A 21,633-nucleotide genomic window follows, 5' to 3' on the forward strand; every position below is an offset into this window, starting at 1 on the left:
GCGACCTGACAGGGTGTATAGTGGGTAGCATGGATGTGGTATCACTATACCCATCTATCGACGTGGATTTTGCGGTGGAAAAGTGCGTGGAGATAATCAACGAGAGTGAAGTGGAGTTCCGCAGTGTCAACACAGAAGAACTGGGCCTCCTACTTAGATTGACATATGACTATGTATATCTAGATAAACATGACTTTAGAGGTTTCTGCCCTAGTAGACGTTTAAGAGGTAGACTACCCACAATTACCTCTTGCTAGGAAGACCCCTATAGAGAGATGGAGCGGATGGACCTGAGCCATACGGACCCCTGCTAATGTTCATCAGGTAAAGAAAATGATCACACATGCACTAGGAGCTAGTATAAGAGTTACCCTAAAAGGCCACACATTTAAGTTTAACAACAAAATATACGCCCAGGACGAGGGGACAGCCATTAGTGTTAGTATCGCTGGTGATGTGGCCAATCTCTTCATGGTATGGTGGGACAGAAGGCTTAAGGAATGCCTGACACAGAACTCCATACTCGTGAATATGTACTCTCGATATGTCGATGATATCAATGTAGTGGTAAAGACACCCCCACAAGAGAGTACTCTTGAAATAGAAATAGAAACTAATACTATGGAGAGCATCCAGCAAATAGCTAACTCCATCCACCAGAGTATTAAGGTTAAGATAGACTACCCTATTAAACACCCTAACCATAGATTACCTGTACTAGATACTGAACTGTGGCTAGAAACTGTGAATAATAAAACCCGAATCCTTCATTCACACTATGCCAAACCTATAGCCTCCAAATACCTGATCCACCGGAACTCAGCTATTGCAGACAATGCCAAATTCAATATATTAATGGCAAACCTCATCAGAGTAATGCGAAATGTGTCCTGCATGTGCAACCCCACAGAGTTAAAGAGACATATACAACATTTCGTTCATCGCATGCTGTTCTCAGGTTACAGCCATAAAGAAAGGATCAGAGTATACAAAGGAGCTATGAAGAAATTTGAAACCATCAAACGTAACAATAGGAATGGAATTTGCCCACTCTATAGGAGCAAATCATGGAACACCATTGAAAGGATTAAGAAGAAAATAGGGAAGGCCAACTCATGGTATGATAGCCACAAATACCAGAGTATCATGTTCGTCAACACCACCCCTAGAGGTGAACTGGCATACCACTTTAGAAGGGCCCTAGACAAACTTAAGCTAAGAATTAAGGTTGTTGAAAGGCCAGGCAACCCTATCAAATCCCTTATCAGTAGAACATACCCTTTTAGTAGAACCCCCTGCACTGATAGGAACTGTACTGTATGTAGATTTAGCCCACAAACAAACTGTAAAACCAGAAATGTGGTCTATAGTATAAGATGTACAGAGGGACGATACAGTAACAAGACAACAACGTTTGTAGGGGAAACAGCATGGAGCATAGGAGAGCGGGTAAATGAACATTGAAGAGCTCATCAGTTCTGTACCAGCACGCTGAGCAGGAACACAGAGGTTCACTCAACAACATAGAAATTAAAATCTTGTCCACACATAGAACAGACGCAGCTTCTGTAATTTGTCTAAATTACAGAAGCTACACACATAATAGAAGATAAACCTAGCTTGAATAGGAAACTGGAATGGAACACTGACACACACACCCAACAAACCACAACATATGACAATAAATTCCCCATAAACAATATGAACAAAATATAATACAATACAGAGATAAATAAATGGAATTAAATACTACATACATTAACAAAATTAAATTAAATACAAAAAAAAACACAAAAAAAAGAAGTAGGTATAAACACATGAACAAATAAATAAATAAAAACAAAAATAAATGAACATGTATTAACAGAGGATAGAGATAATAGAGGCACTCCCCATACAAATACATGCACTTACAAAACATAGACACACATAGACGGATACGCATGCATAGACACATACAATAGGAATACAAAATACAAAATGGCTGATAGTTAGCAAGGTGGGACACACATAAGAATGAAGAAAGCAAAGGACCACTGATGAGGTCACAGGAGTGTGACGAAAGAACTCTGGCCGAAATAGGATTAATGTAATGTAATGTAATATAAAGCTGAAGCAAATTAACACCAACTATACAGTGCGTGTGTTTTTATTGGCTAAACTGGCAATATGACCATCCCCAAATACAACAATATCTGTTTCAACATACAATTTCACATCAAAAATCTTGCAAAACAAATATATAAACAGAATATTATTATTATTATTATTGTTATTACTAACCATTTTATCATTATTATCATCATTATTATATTTATTATTATTTTTGTTTTTGCTATGGTTATTATTTTTTGTGGGTCTTTTTATCGTATTCCTAATATTTCTTTTATTATATTTATATTTATCTTTGTCTTTGGTAGTGTTACATTCGTCCAAATATTTGGGGCTAGATGTAGTTGCTGTATTCTGGCTACTATAGTTAATATTTCTTGGAAGATATTTAATTTTACCTTAATATCCCGCATTTTTTTAGTGCTATGTTATATTTTTCCTTGTGTTTATTAAAGATTTCTTCATTAGAGGATAGATTTGAAATTCTTTTACTTATATTTAGTAGTAAAGCTTTTTTTATTTGTAAGGGATGGTTACTAGAGCTGTTTATATATCTTAGTATAGAGTTTTCTTTAGTATAAGGCTCATGGAGTCTGGTATTTAGGCTACAGTTTGCATCTAAATAGTTTATAGAATAGTTTTCATTTTCTGTGGTTATGGATAGGCCAACCATATTAAAGAATTTATGTAACCTCTTTTTTAGCAGTTCTAGGCATCTATTTGAAACGTTCTTAACTAAGAATAGTGTGTCATCCTTGTATAGATCTCCGGTTAATTTGGGGAATTCTCTACTTATATTATCCAGGATGTATAGACCTACCAGGTCTGTCACTTCCGCCAAGTCCAGCGATCCCATCATGACATCAAAGAGGCCTGGTGTATCTTTCCTCGCCCATAATTTGTTATCAAATTCAATAACAGTCTTACGGGCAGTGAGTATCACATTTATCTCCCTAATACTTAGGTTAGTATATCTCCTGGTGAAAATGAGAGCACTATTAAGGACAGCAGAGTTTATAGATGCATAATAGTTCTGTATATCTATTTGTAAGAAGTTTTGGTTATATCTATTTCCTATCTGTATATTGGAGAACCAGTCCAGTGCACCTTGTGTGTTTTTCCGTAGTTCTAGTTTGACTTTACTTTTGAGTGTTTGCAGATATTTATCTAAAATTACTTTACTAAGTTTTCCTATGTCAGATTTGTTGGGACATATTAATCTAACCTGTGTGTTACTAGGAAAGTTTTCTTTCTGGTCCTTAATTTTTATGCGGGGTCTAATTGGAGTAAAAGGTTCTGTTTTTTCACCTAAATTAAAACCTATCATTATATTTCTGGTTTCTAGGTTCATCTTTAGATATAAGATAGTACCCAATACTTGTTATTTCTCTATGTATGAGTTCGTGGTATATGTTGGGGACAATTTTATATATGTGATCGATGCCAGAGCCGTCTGACTGGCTCCCATGCTGGTGGCACATAAAAAGCACTACCCAAATGAGATCGATGTCAGGCTTACCTGAGTGGCTCCTGTGCTTATGGCACATAAAAAACACCCACTACACTCTCGGAGTGCTTGACGTTAGGAAGGGCATCCAACTGTAGAAACATTGCCAGATTAAATTGGAGACTGGTGCAGGTGCTGGCTTTCCAGACTTCAGTCAAACCATCCAACCCATGCCAGCTTGGAAAATGGATGTTAAACAATGCTGCTGATGATGATATACATATATATATAAATACACACACACATATATATATATATACATATATACGTACATATCTATCTATCTATCTATCTATCTATCTATATATATATATATACATACATACACACGTACACACACAAAATTGTTATAAGTTTTGGTTTAAAATTATTTTTAATACAAAAATTCACATCTTAGGAAGCAATAAAAAAAATAATAAATGGCTGATTCTGGGCATTTTCGACCATGAGAAATCCATTGGTGCAACTCCCAGCTTGCTATCTTGTAAGGTGTGGATTTCTATAGATGCAACACACAAACACACACACACACTCACAAACTCAGCTATATAGATATAGATCATCATTATCATTTAACGTCCGCTTTCCATGCTAGCATGGGTTGGATGGTTCGACCAGGGTTTGGGAAGCCAGGAGGCTGCACCAAGCTCCAGTCTGATCTCGCAGTGTTTCTACAACTGGATGCCCTTCCTAATGCCAGCCACTCCATGAGTGTAGTAGGTGCTTTTTACATGCCACCAGCAAGGTATCACAACTACAATTTCCATTTCATTTTCATTTTGATGTTGATATACTTGACTCAATAGGTCTCCTCAAGCACAGCAGGTCGTCCTACGATCCAAGGTACTTTTGAATGGGCTGGGGCTGGTTATGCAAAACTGGTGTAGGATACAACTGTGAATTCACTTTATTTGCCGGGTCTTCGCAGTCACAGCATATCACCAGAGTTCTCGGTCTTTCGTCATTGCTTCTGTGAGGCCCAATGTTTGAAGGTCATGCTTGACCACCTCATCCCATGTCTTCTTGGGTCTTCCTCTAGCCTGGATTCCTTCAACTGTTTGTGAGTGGCACTTCTTCACACATCTCTTCTCATCCATCCGTAGTACATGACCATGCCAGCGCAAATGTCTCTCTTGCATGCCACATCCGATGCTTCTTATGTCCAACATTTCTCTCAGGGCACTTACACTCTGTCGTGTGTGCACACTGACATTACACATCCAGCGGATCATGCTAGCTTCATTTCTTTCGAGCCTATGCATGTCCTCCGCAGTCACAGCCCATGTTTCACTGCCATGAAGCATGGCAGTTCACACACATGCATCGTACAATCTACCTTTCACTCTGAGCAAGAGGCCCTTTGTCACCAGTAGCTTTCTAAACTTTGCCCAGGCTATTCTTATTCAAGTAGTAACACTCTCTGAGTATCCACCCCACTACTAACTTGGTCGCCTAGGTAACAGAAGCTATCACAGATATATATATATATATATATTATTATGATTGACAGTTGACTGAACACTATTCAATTTTTTTTCTCCATGCTTTACATATATAATATATAAGATATAAAAATACCAGTAATTATTAACATATATAATGTAGAACTATGTTCTATGTTATATATTTTAATAATTACTGGTATTTTTATATTTTATATATTACTAGCAGTATAACCCGACCTTGTCCAGGTGTGACTTATTATGCCATCTACGAAAAGTCTTGCTAGCTGAAAATCAACTAAAAAAGAAAGCCTTACAACGAAAAAACCCTTATGATGTAAATATGTTCATAATTCAAAAGACAATGAAATTAATAGGGAAAGTCTGAAGGCTGTTTTGCGTAAAATTATTAAGCATACGTAAATTTCATCCGTGTAATTAGCTATAGAAATGCTTGTGCAAAACAACTTTTTGCGCTGCCCTGATTATACATAGCAGGAGCTAGGATGGCAATTTGTTATGAAGCAATTGCTGGCGATCTGTTGCTAAACAGTTTTGCTAGAATTCTATCAGATTGGGCAGAAGGTGTTGATGCACCATTTTGCATTATGTTCAAAGTAGCTACTGGAATGTGGTGAATTGCTGCAGTCTGTGGCTGTCATTTTAAACCGGTTGCTGTCTTTCCCCAGCAAACTCTCTTCTTTGGAGGCATAATCTATGTATATATTAAACAGAACAACAAAAGTTATAATAGATGGCAAGGTCGGTACTTTTCACATATCTGTAACTTTTCAGATTAACACCCGCATGATTACCCAACCCTAATCCTAAACCTAATCCTAACACTAACCCTAACACTAACCCTAAACCCTAACCCTAACCCTGACCCTAAAAAACGTAACCGTAACATTAATCCTAAACCCTAACCCTGACCCTAAAACCCTAACCCTAACACCCTAGTGAAAATCGTGGTAAATTTACAAAACATTGACGAACATAAGTTATATTTTACTGAATGATTGTGTACTTGCACGTGTATGCTTTTGAGAGAGCGAGAGAGGGGGAGAGAAAGGAATAGGGGTAGTTAAAAGTTTTCTTATGACGACTTCTCTTCACTGCCTATTACTTCATTAGAAATCTAAGGATGCACATAACCACATAATAGAGAAAAATGAAACAAATATGGACGACTTGCTCCGAAACACCACCGAGTGGGGAACACTTCTCAAAAATAACCTGCAGTTGTTTACTTCAAAATTCCTACATGTTTGAAATGTACATACATCAAGGTACATTTGTACAAAATTTCATGAAAAAATATTCATTTTCCTGGAAGTTATGAGGAATTTAAGTGGAATTTCCGAATATTGTACCCCACCCCCTTCCAAAACACTTTCACCGAAAATCTTTGTATATTTGGAATCTACATAATAAATAATATATGCATAGAAAATTTCATTAAAAAATATTCATTTTTATGAAAGTTATGACCTTCCAAAGTTGGGGGATACAACTCTGTAGTTATGCCATCAATGTTTTGTAAATATACCACGATGTGAATGATTGTTTACTTGCACGTGTATACGTTTGAGAGAGCGAGAGAGGAAGAGGGGGAGAAATGAATAGAGATTGAGAGCAATGTGTATGTTGTTGTCACAGCTTTAGATAGTAGTAACAATTATAAAGGAAAAATAAGGATAGCAAAGATAGTAATAACGTGAAAAGAATGCGGAAATATCATAAAACTCTTTGTATACATAACCAAAGAGATATCTACACTAATTCATGAGAGTGTGTTCAATTTGTGGAAGTGATTGTTGTGCACTAAAAATTGCTGTAAGTATAACCATATATCATTTATAAGAATTTAGTTAATATAGGTAGATTTGTAAGAGACATAAAAAAAGAATTTTAAAAAAAATGTGATAGAGGAAGTATTTTTTTTCAAGAAATACATATATAAATGGAAAATATTAAGTGTAAGAAGGAAGAATAAAAATAGAGAGAAGGGAGTAAAAATAATAAAGGAAAATAAAAATAAAGAAGATATGTTAGGTTAAAAATATACACCGAAAAATATTAAAGAATGTTGTGTATATCAATAGTAAATATAAAGGTTAAAATATCAAATAGATTGGCAACAATTGATTATGATAATAATAATAATAATAATAATAATAATAATAATAATAATAGTAGTAATATTTATAATAGGTGAGAGATGTGTATTTAAGTACGTATTGTGAAAAAATAGATTACATACAAAAAATGTATATATGTGTGTATATATTTTTAAGTGGTGGTCAAAAATTTGTCTAAAATATGTATTGAGCAAGAGAGGAAGATATATGAATTTTCGGAATAGGTTTTATAATTAATAAAAAAGTAAATAAAAGTCATATAATATTTGGGCGGTGGGGTAGAATAGTATATGAATAACCAGGTAGTATAAGATAATTAAAATAGAGAGAATTAAAGGATAGAAATCTTATATAAAGGAAGTAATTATGTAGAGAGAGGCAGTATACATCAACAACTGTATCGGTGGCACCTCACTCTCCTGAGAACATCTTGACTCGTTCCTCTCTTTCGTTCAATCCTTCCATCCTGCCCTCCACTTCTCTCTCCCCCCTGCCTCTCTCCTCCTTGCCTCTCTCCCCCTGTCTCTTTCCCCCACCCTCCCTCCTCCCACCCACCTCTCCCCTCCCACCCACCTCTCCCCTCCCACCCACCTCTCCCCTCCTGCTCCAACTCCTACTTCTCTGTAAGTCTCTTCACCTCTCTTCACTCCTACTTCTCTCCACTCCTACCTCTCCTACCACTCCTGCCTCTCTTCACTCCTACTTCTCTCCACTCCTACCTCTCTTCACTCCTACTTCTCTTCACCCCTACTCTTTCTCTCCTCTCTCTTACTCTCTCTCACTCTCTTCTCTCTTACTCTCCCCTCTCTCACTCTTACTCTCTTACTCTCTCTCTTCTCTCTTACTCTCTCTCTCTCTCTTCTCTCTCTCACTCTCTTCTCTCTTCCTCTCTTCCTCTCCCTCTTACTCTCTTCCTTTCTTTCTCCCTCCTCCCATACCCACCTTCCCCCTCTCCTATATCCCCCTTCCCCTTTCATCGCCACCCCTCCCCCTTCATCGTCAACCCTCCCTCATAAGCTCATCCCACCCCACCCCAACACACTCCTACTCTACCTTCCCATTCCATCCCACTCCACCCCATCCAATTCCTTACACCCACCCCTACCCACATACCCCTACCTCTGCCCCCACCCTCAGCCTAACCCACACTCCACCCATGCCTTCCCCACTTCCCAACACCCTCACATTACACCAAGCACACACTACAACTGACCAACTCCTTTCTCCCATCCCCATTTTCACACATGCATATGTCAAGATCACCAGCATTCTCTCTCTCTCACACACACACACACACACAGCTCCTCGTTCTTTGGTCACCGTACTTTCTTCCCCTTTTGTTATCTCCCCCTTTTCTTAGCTCTCCTGTGTGAACTTTCTAAACTTCCCCACTTCCTGTCCGCAGAAGCCATGACAGTAGTCATGATAGATCATTGACCAGAGACCATTCAATTTTTTTTACTCCGTGTTTTTCTCCTTATTTTCTCCGTATTCTTTCTGTTGAAGAGCGTAGCTCGAAACGTTAAAGACTTTCTGTATTCCTGAGCGTCAAACTAATACATCCTTTTGTTGTTTACACCACCTGTCCTCGTCTGTTGTTGTTTTTTTTCGTACATTCTCCCACATTATACCTAGAACTAAATTATAAGGAGGAATAATAATAAGAAAAAAGGTTGAGGAAGTAGGGTGTAGATAATAGGTTGATAAAAAGGAATTTTGACATGTTTACAAGAAAAAACATATTCATCTCTCGAATTTAAAAGAGACTATTCATTTTCTTAATATTATAAATCTCTTCTAAGCATCAATAGCAGATGCCTGTAAGATGGAGTTGAAGCGATAATTTTCCAAGAAATTGAGTAATCTATCTTGCTTCTTTTCAGTTGCCAAACCTTTTTAGATAGACCTTTACTATTTTCTTTTCTAGGGTCGTTAAAAGATGATTTATGATTATTTAATCGTAATTTAAAAGGATTTTATGTACATCCAATGTAAGTAAATTTTCCTACCTATTAGAGTAACTTCCCTTTTATTCAACAGTTTTTTTTATAGCGTCTATTGTCATAATAGCTGATGAGAATGCATCATAGTTCTTAGCTCTAGCATTTGAAACTGTGAGTCCTATTATGATAACTTACTGATTGTCCTAAACTATACATATATAAATTCCTCTATGTACCTAATATCGAGGTCTCATTCTTTTGTTGTCATTTTATTATTATTATTATTATTATTATTATATATATATATATATATATATAATAATAATAATAATAATAATAATACATATACATATACACACATACACACACACACACACACACACACACACACACATATATATATACACACGCATATATATACATATAAGTATAGAGTGTTAGAAATGGTGTACAGATATTGAATATTGAGGAAAGGATGTTACCAGAATTTTGGAAAAAGAATTTTTTTATTTAGATATTATTATTAGTGCTTTTGTTCGTCTTCAAATCTGTCAAATAAAATTGTGAATGCGCAAACAGTTTGTTCATTTATATAAATCAGGGTTTTTTTGTTTTGTTTAGTAGAGGAGAACATTGTTTTTGTTTTTTTGTTTTTTTTAGGGTGAGGTTTCAGGATAATGGGAATAGACAGATAGATAGGTAGAGAGAGAGAGAGAGAGGGAGGGATTTCTTTTCAATTTGGAATGTTTTTTACCATTTATTTATTTAGTATTTTTACCATTGTATAGCTACTGGCATGAGACATGAGTTCATGGATGGTAACCTCTTTTAGGATAAGGAAAATAAAGAAAAAGGATGGGGTGCAGTCATTACTAAAATAATTTTTTCTCTTTTTTCTTAAGGTACCAAGGAGGAAGATAAGAAGTTTCCTGAAAAACTAAATATATATATACATTTGTGTGTATGCATGTGTGTGTGCATATGTGTACCTGTGAATTTATGTGTTTGAAAATATGTCTATGTCTACACTGTGTAATTTTGATGTTTTGCATTGAAAAAGAAAGTCAGGTTTCTTTCAATTTCATGTTTTGTATGAAAAGACAATATTTTCAAATTAAAAAAATATGTAAGGTTAGAATATCCCAATGTTATCTATAATATAAAGCCTGTTCTGTGTGTGTGTGTAAAAGAGTATAACGGCCGTATTTTTCAACTGATTTTCTCCAAACTTTGAACATACATTACTTATGTTCCAGGGATGGTTTTAGACTCTTAAAATTTTTCACATTATGTGTATCAAGCCCCCTGGGGTCAGAAAACACCCGTTCCTGGGTTACATGGAGAAGGGCGGTAACACTTTGCAAAGTAACTTTCAGAAATTGGTTGTCTCTCTAGCATCCATTGGTCCTAAAAAAACATTAAAAGCATTGCTTTTTATATTAGATTCATGTCTTTGAAAGATTAAAAAAATATTTACTTCCGGTTTCTAGCATCAGTGACGTCTATATCTCTCTATCCATCTCTCCCTATATCTCTCTAACCATATCTATCTCTTTTTCTATCTATCTCTCTGCATCTATCTGTCTATATCTTATCTATCTATATCTATCTTATTTGTCTAACTAGGTAGCTCTCTCTCTCTCTCTCTCTCCCACTCTCTCTATATCTCACTCACTCTCTTTTGTTTTCACTTTCATTTTTCAGACACTATTGTTTTCACTTTAAGCTCAATCACTATTGTTTTCACTAAGTTTTCAATCACTATTTACAAACAACAACGACAAATTACTGACAGAAAAAAGTTCACAATTACTGATGAATGTTATTTCATACATAATTTACTGACAGAAGTAACTTCATAAATTTCACTATAATCCGTACACTTCATTAAATTTGCCTACAAATTCCTTATTTACTTTTGCAACATTTTGTGATTTTTTGTTATTGACAGATTTACTGATAAAAGTAAGTTCATAATTTACTGACAGAAGTAACTTCAAATTTTCACTTAAATCCATACACTTAGTTAATTTCCTAAAAAAATTTTTATTTACTTTTGCAACAGTTTTATGTTTTTCTGTTGTTAATGACTTTATTCTGGTTCCTTTGATACGAGCACTTTGGTTCACTGACAAATTTTGCTTCAACCCATACAGTTCTTTATTTTCCTTAAAAATTTCATATTTACTTTCTGCCCGTCATATTAAGAAATATAATTTCCATTACCCAGTTATATTCCTTGTTTACTATCTTCTGCAACTGTGTATTTCTGCATACATATATGACCATGCCTAAGAGTGTCAAATCTGTCTACAATATCATGGACAACTAAAAGAGAGGCAGCTGAAGAAAGGGAAGTATACCAAGAAACAAACAGACTGTGCACTACAAAAGCCAGAGCATCTCAAAGTGATGAACAGAGGTATATACGGCTGACAAGGAATAGGATCTCCACTGTAGAACGAAGAGCAGTTGCAACTACTCAGAGAAGCAACTTTTATGAAGCAGCTTTCAATTATGATCCAGCAGTTCATTATGCAGATGACACTAGAGTTTCCATTGGTACAATGACAACTGAATGCATACATTGTAAAGCTAGGAAGTGGTCTAGAAAGACAACTGCACTGTGCTGCAGTGGTGGAAAGGTTAAACTCTTTGAAATCCCCCAGCCTCCAGAGCCATTGAAGAAACTGTTGTCATCAACTGACTAAAATTCCAAGCACTTCCAAAACAAAATTAGACTATACAATGCTGCACTACAGATGACATGATTTTGAGCCACACAAGATTTAACTGAGCCAGGATTCATGCAAACTTTCAAGATCCAAGATCAGATTTATCATCAGATTGGCTCTCTATTACCTCTGTCAAACGAATCACCAGAATCGGCCTTTCACTGTTTATAATCTGTACCTGTTTTTTTGGATACAAAATAAGCTACACAAAACGTGTTTTTGAATTTCTTTATATGTATTTACTTTATATACATATATGAATTGAAAACTTTCTTTTAACATTTTACTTAACGTCTATGTTCCATGCTGGCATGGGCTGGAGAGTTATTAATGTAGAAAGTTGGTATCTCAGCTACTAGCAGTTGAGATCTACGTAATCTAGATGGTGTTTCTAAATTTCATTATTCTCTTTAACCTAGGCAATGCCAAGTATTTATACCTAAATATTTATAGAGATGAGTATCATGTTTGCAATATTGGAGCTACATTTAGAATCAAAAATGCAAGTTCTCCGCTTTTCTTTCAAACATTCAATTTTGGACATAATTTTTTGATGAAGTGTAACTCCATTGCTTTTTGGTATTGTGTGTCATACCGTGAACATTTATAAAAGGGAAAGATTTTGAATTTTCCGTCACTGCATATTTCCAGATTCTTGCTTAATGCACACACATGTATTTCCAAACACATGAGCTCACAGGCACGCACACAGACACACACACACACATATTTCTGAACATATGATCTCACAGGCACACATACATACACACGCACGCATGCGCGCACATACATGTGTATATATATATGATTAATAAATTCAAAAAGGGATAAAACTCTTTTACAAGAATTTTATCAAGAAGCCAGAGTGTAAAAAAATTCATAAGGGAAATTTCTATTCCCAAGAATATAATTATACGTTTATATTTATATAAGGGGCATTACTACAGAATAATAATGCCACACACTGGACTTCTCAAAATAAAACAACACATTTTTTTAGTACCGAATGCGAAATAACTCAACTATGAATCGGCCGATTTCGCGATTACTAGAATGAATCTAGACTCCGCTCGTCAGCATAGTATTGTTTATGAAAAACATATACAAATAAACAGAATTCTCACCTTACCAAAAACGAACACCTTCCGTAAAGCAAAGGGAATGAAGTTTATCTGTATACATCTTCAGCAAAGAAGCGAGAAATACAACTGGGTTGTCTTGGCACATGCGTTGAGACAGGAATAAAACAATTCCGCATTGAATATATTCCGTGTATATATTTGATTAATAAATTCAAAAAGGGATAAAACTCTTTTACAAGAATTTTATCAAGAAGCCAGAGTGTAAAACAATAGAAATTTCCCTTATGAATTTTTTTCTACAAAAATACCTTGATGTATGTACATTTCGAGCATGTAGGAATCTTGAAGGAAACAACTGCAGGTTATTTTTGAGAAGTGTTCCCCACTTGGTGGTGTTTCGGAGCAAGTCATCCATATTTGTTTCATTTTTCTCTATTATGTGCGTATGTGCATCCATAGATTTCTAATGAAGTAATAGGCAGTGAAGAGAAGCCGTCATAAGAAAACTTTTAACTACCTCTATTCCTTTCTCCCCCTCTCTGTACCTCTTCTTCTCTCGCTCTCTCAAACGCATACACGTGCAAGTACACAATCATTCAGTAAAATATAACTCATGTTCATCAATGTTTTGTAAATATACCACGATTTTCACTAGGGTGTTAGGGTTAGGGTTTTAGGGTCAGGGTTAGGGTTTAGGGTTAGGGTTACGGTTAGGGTTAGGATTAGTGTTACGGTTTTAGGGTCAGGGTTAGGGTTTTAGGGTTAGGGTTAGGGTTTAGGGTTAATGTTAGGGTTAGTATTAGGGTTGGGTAATCGTGCGGGTGTTAATGTGAAAAATTACAGATACGTGAAAAGTACCGACCCTGCCATCTATTATAACTTTTGTTGTTCTGTTTAATATATACATAGATTATGCCTCCAAAGAAGAGAGTTTGCTGGGGAAAGAAAGCAACCGGTTTAAAATGACGGCAACAGACTGCAGCAATTCACCACATTCCAGAAGCTTCTTTCAACATAATGCAAAATGGTGCATCAACATCTACTGCCCAATCTGATAGAATTCTGGCAGAACTGTGTAGCAACAGATCACCAGCAATTGCTTCATCACAAATTGCCGTCCTAGCTCCTGCAAAAAGGGATTACCCTGCTATGTATAATCAGGGCAGCGCAAAAAGTTGTTTTGCACAAGCATTTCTATAGCCAATTAGACGGATGAAATTTACGTACGCTTAATAATTTTACTCAAAACAGCTTTCAGACTTTCCCTATTAATTTCATCGTCTTTTGAATTATGAACATATTTACTTCATAAGGGTTTTTTCGTTGTAAGGGTTTCTTTTTTAGTTGATTTTCACCATACAAGACTTATCGTAGATGGCGTAGTAAGTCACACCCGGACAACGTCGGGTTATATTGCTAGTATATATATATATATATGTGTATATATATTTATATATATATATATATATATATATATATATATATATATATATATATATATATATATGTATATATATATATGTATATATATATATGTATATATATATATGTATATATGTATATATATATGTATATATATATGTATATATGTATATATATATGTATATATATATGTATATATATATATGTATATATATATAGATATAGATATATATATATATATATAAAGACCCTGCAAATGGACAGAGACTTAGAGACAAGTTACTTGAAGCATTTAATGAAATAGAAGGGGATATAGCAACGTGGAAGACAATTGGAGATTTCTGCGGGACAACCTAATGAAAGCCACTGACCAGATCTGTGGGTGGTGTAAGGTCCCCTCTCGACCCAGAGTAACGTGGTGGTGTAACAAGGAGGTAGACAGGGCTATTAGACAAAAGAAACAGGCTTGGAAGGACTGGAAGAACGGTGGTAGCAGGGAATTGTACCAATGTGCCAGAAGGGAGGCTAGGTGACAGGTTTATTTAGCCAGAGGGGAAGCAGATAAGAAAAGATTTGCCAATGTTCTGCACCTTGAGGACCAAAGACTCGAGGTATTTCGTGTTGCAAGACAGTGTAGGAGAGAGAATAGTGATGTCATAGGAGAGAAATGTGTTCGCGTGGATGATGGTACGCTTGCACTAAATGAGGATGCAAAGAAAGAGGTCTGGAGATGCCACTACGATAGATTGCTTAATAAAGAGAATGAATGGGAGGAAGAGAGCCTGCCGTATGTCGACCCAATAGAGGGACCAGCTATCCGAGTTGATAGTACCAGGGTAGATAAAGCAATTAAGAGTATGAAGACCGGGAAAGCCCCTGGCCCATCAGGAATCACTGCAGAGATGCTCAAAATATCTGGCAGTGTTGGCTATAGCCTAGTCACCCGTATTACAAACCAGGTGATACACGAAGGAGTCATACCCAATGACTGGTGTAGCAACATCATAGTCAACTGCTACAAAGGTAAAGGTGACGCTTTAGATACAAATAATTACAGAGGCATCAAGCTGTTAGATCAGGTTATGAAAGTTACAGAGAGGGTCATAGCCCAACTAATTAGGGAGCGAATCAATTTAGATGAGATGCAGTTTGGGTTTGTGCCAGGTAAAAGCACTACTGATGCCTTATTTCTAGTAAGACAGCTGCAGGAGAAATACCTAGCCAAGGATAAACCTCTGTACCTGGCTTTTGTTGACATGGAGAAAGCCTTTGACAGGGTCCCCCGATCCCTTATCTGGTGGTCAATGAGGAAACTTGGGATAGAAGAATGGTTAGTGAGAGCTGTGCGAGCCATGTACAGAGATGCTGCCAGTAAGGTGAGGGCTGGAAATGAGTACAGCAATGAATTCCGGGTAGAGGTAGGGGTCCACCAAGGTTCCGCCCTCAGCCCCCTCTTATTTATCATAGTCCTCCAAGCAATCACAGAGGAGTTCAAGACAGGTTGCCCCTGGGAGCTCCTCTATGCTGATGACCTTGCCCTAATTGCGGAGTCACTATCAGAACTAGAGGAGAAGTTTCAGGTGTGGAAGCAAGGTCTAGAATTGAAGGGCCTTAGAGTCAACCTAGCTAAAACCAAAATCCTAATAAGTAGGAAGGTAGATAAAACACAAACCCCTTCAGGTAGATGGCCCTGCTCAGTATGTAGAAAAGGAGTAGGTAGTAACTCTATAAGATGTACCCGGTGCAAGCTATGGACACATAAGAGGTCCAGCAACATCAAAGGCAGGTTAACTAGGAAGATAGTTTTTGTTTGTGGCAGATGTTCAGGTGCAATAAAGACTGTAAACAAACAGGAAACAACTTCTATCTCATTCCACGGTGAAAAACTAGAGGTAGTCGATAGCTTCCGCTATCTGGGTGACCAAGTTAGTAGTGGGGGTGGGTGCGCTGAAAGTGTAGCTGCTAGAATTAGAATAGCCTGGGCAAAGTTTAGAGAGCTCTTACCCCTGCTGGCGACAAAGGGACTCTCACTCAGAGTAAAAGGCAGACTGTATGACGCATGTGTACGAACAGCCATGCTACATGGCAGTGAAACATGGGCTGTAACTGCTGAGGACATACGTAAGCTCGCAAGGAATGAAGCCAGTATGCTCCGTTGGATGTGTAATGTCAATGTGAATACCCGTCAGAGTGTAAGTATCTTGAGAGAAAAGCTGAACATTAGAAGCATCAGTTGTGGTGTGCAAGAGAGACGATTGAGCTGGTATAGACATGTGGTGAGAATGGATGAGGATAGCTGCGTGAAAAAGTGCCACTCCCTAACAGTTGAGGGAACCCGTGGAAGAGGTAGGCCCAGGAAGATCTGGGCTGAGGTGGTGAGGCAAGACCTTCGTACATTGGGCCTCACCGAGGCGATGACTACTGACCGAGACCTTTGGAAATGTGCTGTGCGTGAGAAGACCCGGCAAGCCAAGTAAGATCGTTGCCAGTGCCCCTGGACTGGCTCTTGTGCGGGTGGCACATAAGATGCACCACTTTGAGCGTGGCCGTTGCCAGTACCACCTGACTGGCTTCCGTAGGATTTTCGAACGAGATCGTTGCCAGTGCCCCTGGACTGGCTTGTGCGGGTGGCACATAAAAGACACCATTTCGAGCGTGGCCGTTGCCAGTATTGCCTGACTGGCCTTCGTGCAGGTGACACGTAAAAGCACCTACTACACTCTCTGAGTGGTTGGCGTTAGGAAGGGCATCCAGCTGTAGAAATTCTGCCAAATTTAGATTGGAGCCTGGTGTTGCCATCCGGTTTCACCAGTCCTCAGTCAAGTCGTCCAACCCATGCTAGCATGGAAAGCGGACGTTAAACGATGATGATGATGATATATGTATATATATATGTATATATATATATATATATATATATATATATATATATATATATATATATATATATATATATATGTATATATATATATATATATATATATGTATATATATATATATATATATATATATATGTATATATATATATATATATATATATATATATATATATATATATGTATGTATATATATGTATATATATATATCATCATCATCATCATCATCATCGTTTAACGTCCGCTTTCCATGCTAGCATGGGTTGGACGATTTGACTGAGGACTGGTGAAACCGGATGGCAACACCAGGCTCCAGTCTGATTTGGCAGAGTTTCTACAGCTGGATGCCCTTCCTAACGCCAACCACTCAGAGAGTGTAGTAGGTGCTTTTACGTGTCACCCGCACGAAGGCCAGTCAGGCGATTATGTATATATATATATATGTATATATATATATATATATATGTATATATATATATGTATTTATATATATATATATGTATATATATATATGTATTTATATATATATATATGTATATATATATATATATATGTATATATATATATATATATATATATATGTGTATATATATATATATATATATATATATATATATATATATATATATATATATATATATATATATATAATTAATTTTTCGTAGAACTTCTTATCTTCCTTTTTGGTACCTTAAGAAAAAAATACTTTTAGTGATGACTGCACCCCTCCTTTTTCATTATTTTCCACATCCTAAAAGAGGTCACCATCCTTGAGCTCATGTCTCATGCCAGTAACTATACAATGGTAAAAAAAACTAAATAAATAAGTAAATAAATGGTAAAAAAAACATTCTAAATTGAAAAGAAATCCCTCCCCCTCCCTCTCTCTTCCCATCTATCTATCTAGCTATTTATCTGACTATGGATCTATCTATCTCCATTGTCCTGGAACCGCACCCAAAAAACCACCCAAAAAGCAAAAATAATGTTCACCTCTTCTAAACAAAACAAAAAGAAACCTGATTTATATAAATGAACAAGCTGTTTGCACATTCACTATTTTATTTGACAAGTTTGAAGACCAACGAAAGCACTTATTGTTATGACTAAATAAAAAAATTCTTTTTCCAAAATTTTAGCAACCTCCTCATTTTTCAATATTCAATATCTGTATAGAACTTCTAATACTCTATACATATCTACTTAGATGTACTAGACATCAGAATGAATGTATCAGCATCAAGCTCCCAGCTGAGAGACACCAAAAACACAGAAGAACTCCTCACAGAAATATCTTGTAAGTTGAACTTACTCACATCAAAACTGGACACAGTCTTCGTCAATACAGATAAGACTGTGAATAATACTCATATGCTAGCAGCTCTAACAACAGAAACGAACAACAAAAAAATAGCAAGAATTGATAGACGACAAGAAAATCACTTGAAACCATAACTCTGGAAAAAACTACTTAATTAACGAAATCATGCATATTGGAAAAGCATTCAGTGTAACAATATGGCCAACACCTACCAGAATTGGGAAATCAAAGAAAACCCAACCCTTCCAAGAAAAATTTCTTATTAAAGAAATAAGAAGTGAATCACTGGAAGAGACAACGATACGTGCAAACTTAGCTTTATGCCAACTAGAGCAGAAATATCTCTTCTCCAATTATGAAAAATACAACACGAAGAAAGAGTAAAAACAATTGATGCAGTTATGTTTACTGAAATCGCCAACAAATTGCAACATTTATGACACAAAGTGGGAAGAAGAAAAATCCATAAAAATGTGGGAAAAACAACAAGAATGGTTCACTAACTATGGAAAAAAACTATGGAGAAAAACCCATTATGAAAACAAAACCACCACAACAAAAAATACGAGGAAATCGAAAACAAGCATAGTCACCAACCCCAGAGGAACCAGACTAAGGTATCGAACCTCTGGTTACCCTAGAACATACGCAGAAATGACCTGCATCTCACACCAGATGCAAACTAGAAACCCATATTCTGTAATACATAACACTGCAATAAGCCAACACATGAAATATAGAAGACAACCATCAACTCTTAATATCAAATACATGGACAATAATATCAAATAAATGGACAAATACATGGGAAAGAAGACATGAAAGACAAATAACAGATAGACAAACACCAACCCATAATATTATGTACCCTAGGTGGATGAATACATGGGAAGAAAGACAAAAAGACTATGGACAACACAGAAACCATAATATGAATAACCACTATGGTAACTCAAAAATCCCATATATCTTGAATGGCCCAAAAAACATGGAAAATGGGAAGAAAACAGAACCTATGGACTATGGAATTCATGCAAAAAACATGAACCTCCCCCACCTACATGGGAACCAGTACCACAAAATCAGAAAATAGAGACACAGTAACTCAATACCTTTTTTAGAGAGAAAATACCACAATCTCACACCAAATCTGACACAAAACAAAATTTTAATGAACACACAAAACATAAACCTGAAAATCATAAATTTGTCACCTCAAGAATGAGACGAACCTTCTATTAAAAGGTTTCAAGTTTACCCCTACACCCACCCCTAATCTCATTGAACTGAATCTGATATTGAACATTTCAACCGCCACCTCCAACTTATCCCTTTCGTTACTATATTTCTGACCAAAATACACCCCTCATGAGTTTCAATTAAATTCTAAAATAATCATGAATTTAGACTAATGTTATATATGTGTGTGTGTGTGTGTGTTCTTGATATTCTTTCAGAGCAAGTCGTTTTACATCTATTACACTATTTTTCTTTTGTTTCTTGACTCCGGTGAGGTGTCTCAGAACATTCATGATGTGAATGTTCCGAGCCCTCTCCCACCCACTCCTTTCGCGAGTGCGCATTTTTTTCTTCATATTCGTTCCCAGCGAGTTGTTTTACACCTATCAGACTAATATTTTTAAATTTTTGTCACCGGGTCAAACGCTTTAGTTTGACCACCCTTGTTATGGTATAAACGTGATAAATTCCAGACCACATCATACCCTAGGCCATGCTGACTAACATTATTGTCTCTTTTCCCTGTATAAAAGCTAAATCCACAGCAGTACCCAGTATTTGCATCACAAATTTTCCAAACTTTGATCCCCCATTTTGTGGGCTTTCCTGGCATATACTGTCGGAAGCGTACTCTTCCTTTATACCCCACCATGCCCTCATCGACGGATAAGTATCTCTCAGGCTTGTAAAATGTTTTATATGCATTTTGAACGCAGTCAATGAGGGGTCTTATTTTAAATAAGGGATCAAAGCTTGGTTCTCCACGTACCGGGGGTACTGCTAGTGTCTCTCACATGTAAATATTGGTTCAGCTTAACGAATCGTACTCGCATCATAATACTGGAAACATATTCATCGCCAAAAGGTTCCTGATTGCTCCAGTAATTTGTTATTCTGGGTAACTGTCTAATACCCATAATAATATTTATAACAAAAATGCCCGTATTTCATCTACGGTTGCAGGAAACTACAAGCTATCTTTTTTTCTGGTTTGTTTACATTCTGCGTAACGGTTTGTTTTCACAGTAATCATTTCAAACAAGCATGTTGGAAAAAATAAGAAAAAGAAGTCTAAAGGTTTCGCTTCCTAGACCCTGTCTCCTCAGAAAAATTGTTAATAAAAATATTTTAAAAATCTTTACTCCATTCTGGTGTAAAATCATCCTCGCTGTCGCTGTCGCCGTTGCTGCTTTCGGTTTCGGATACAGAAATATCCAATTCATTATCGTTCCCCACATGCTTTTGTAGCTCATTCATCCTTTTCTTCGATATCTCCATATCTTCTGTTGAAAAGCCTTCAAATTTGGAATCACTGCTTGATAGCATGAAACTCCTCTCCATCTTCAAAGTTGAAAAAATTAACACCGCAAAAAATGTGGAAAAAAATCTTCCAAAATTCACTGAGTTCAAATATCACGCCAAACAATGTCGGAGACAATAACTCAACTGTTTGCAAAGTGAAATCAGGTGTTTTAACGAATGTACTAACGAGATTTGGGTTCAAATTTACATTCATATAACAATGGGTACTCTGGCCGGCTTAGTCTTATGAACCAAAAATTTTTTCGGCCGGCTACGGCTGGGTTAGTAACGAAAGGGTTAAAGGTAAAACATGGGAAGCTAGTCTTTTATGTGCCGCCCGCACAAGAGCCAGTCCAGGGGCACTGGCAACGATCTCACTTGGCTTGCACAGCACATTTCCAAAGGTCTCGGTCAGTAGTCATCGCCTTGGTGAGGCCCAATGTTCGAAGGTCTTGCCTCACCACCTCAGCCCAGGTTTTCCTGGGCCTACCTCTTCCACGGGTTCCCTCAT

At 36.7% G+C, this 21,633-nt stretch overlaps 1 protein-coding gene across 6 annotated transcripts in view; it reads left to right on the plus strand.

Moving 5' to 3' along the window:
* LOC106869585 (glucoside xylosyltransferase 1) overlaps positions 1-21,633 on the plus strand; it is a 226,839-nt gene that overhangs the window by 148,652 nt on the left and 56,554 nt on the right. The window contains exon 6 of one of the 6 annotated variants that reach the window (XR_016243630.1): positions 9,130-9,193. The exons of the other annotated variants lie outside the window; for them this stretch is intronic. The gene's annotated coding sequence lies outside the window, so the exon portion shown is untranslated. The remainder of the gene's footprint in view (positions 1-9,129; positions 9,194-21,633) is intronic. 6 annotated transcript variants of the gene reach the window in all.

This window comes from Octopus bimaculoides, chromosome 11 (genome assembly GCF_046866305.1).
Source record: "Octopus bimaculoides isolate indiv1 chromosome 11, ASM4686630v1, whole genome shotgun sequence".
Taxonomy (NCBI): Eukaryota; Metazoa; Mollusca; class Cephalopoda; order Octopoda; family Octopodidae; genus Octopus; species Octopus bimaculoides.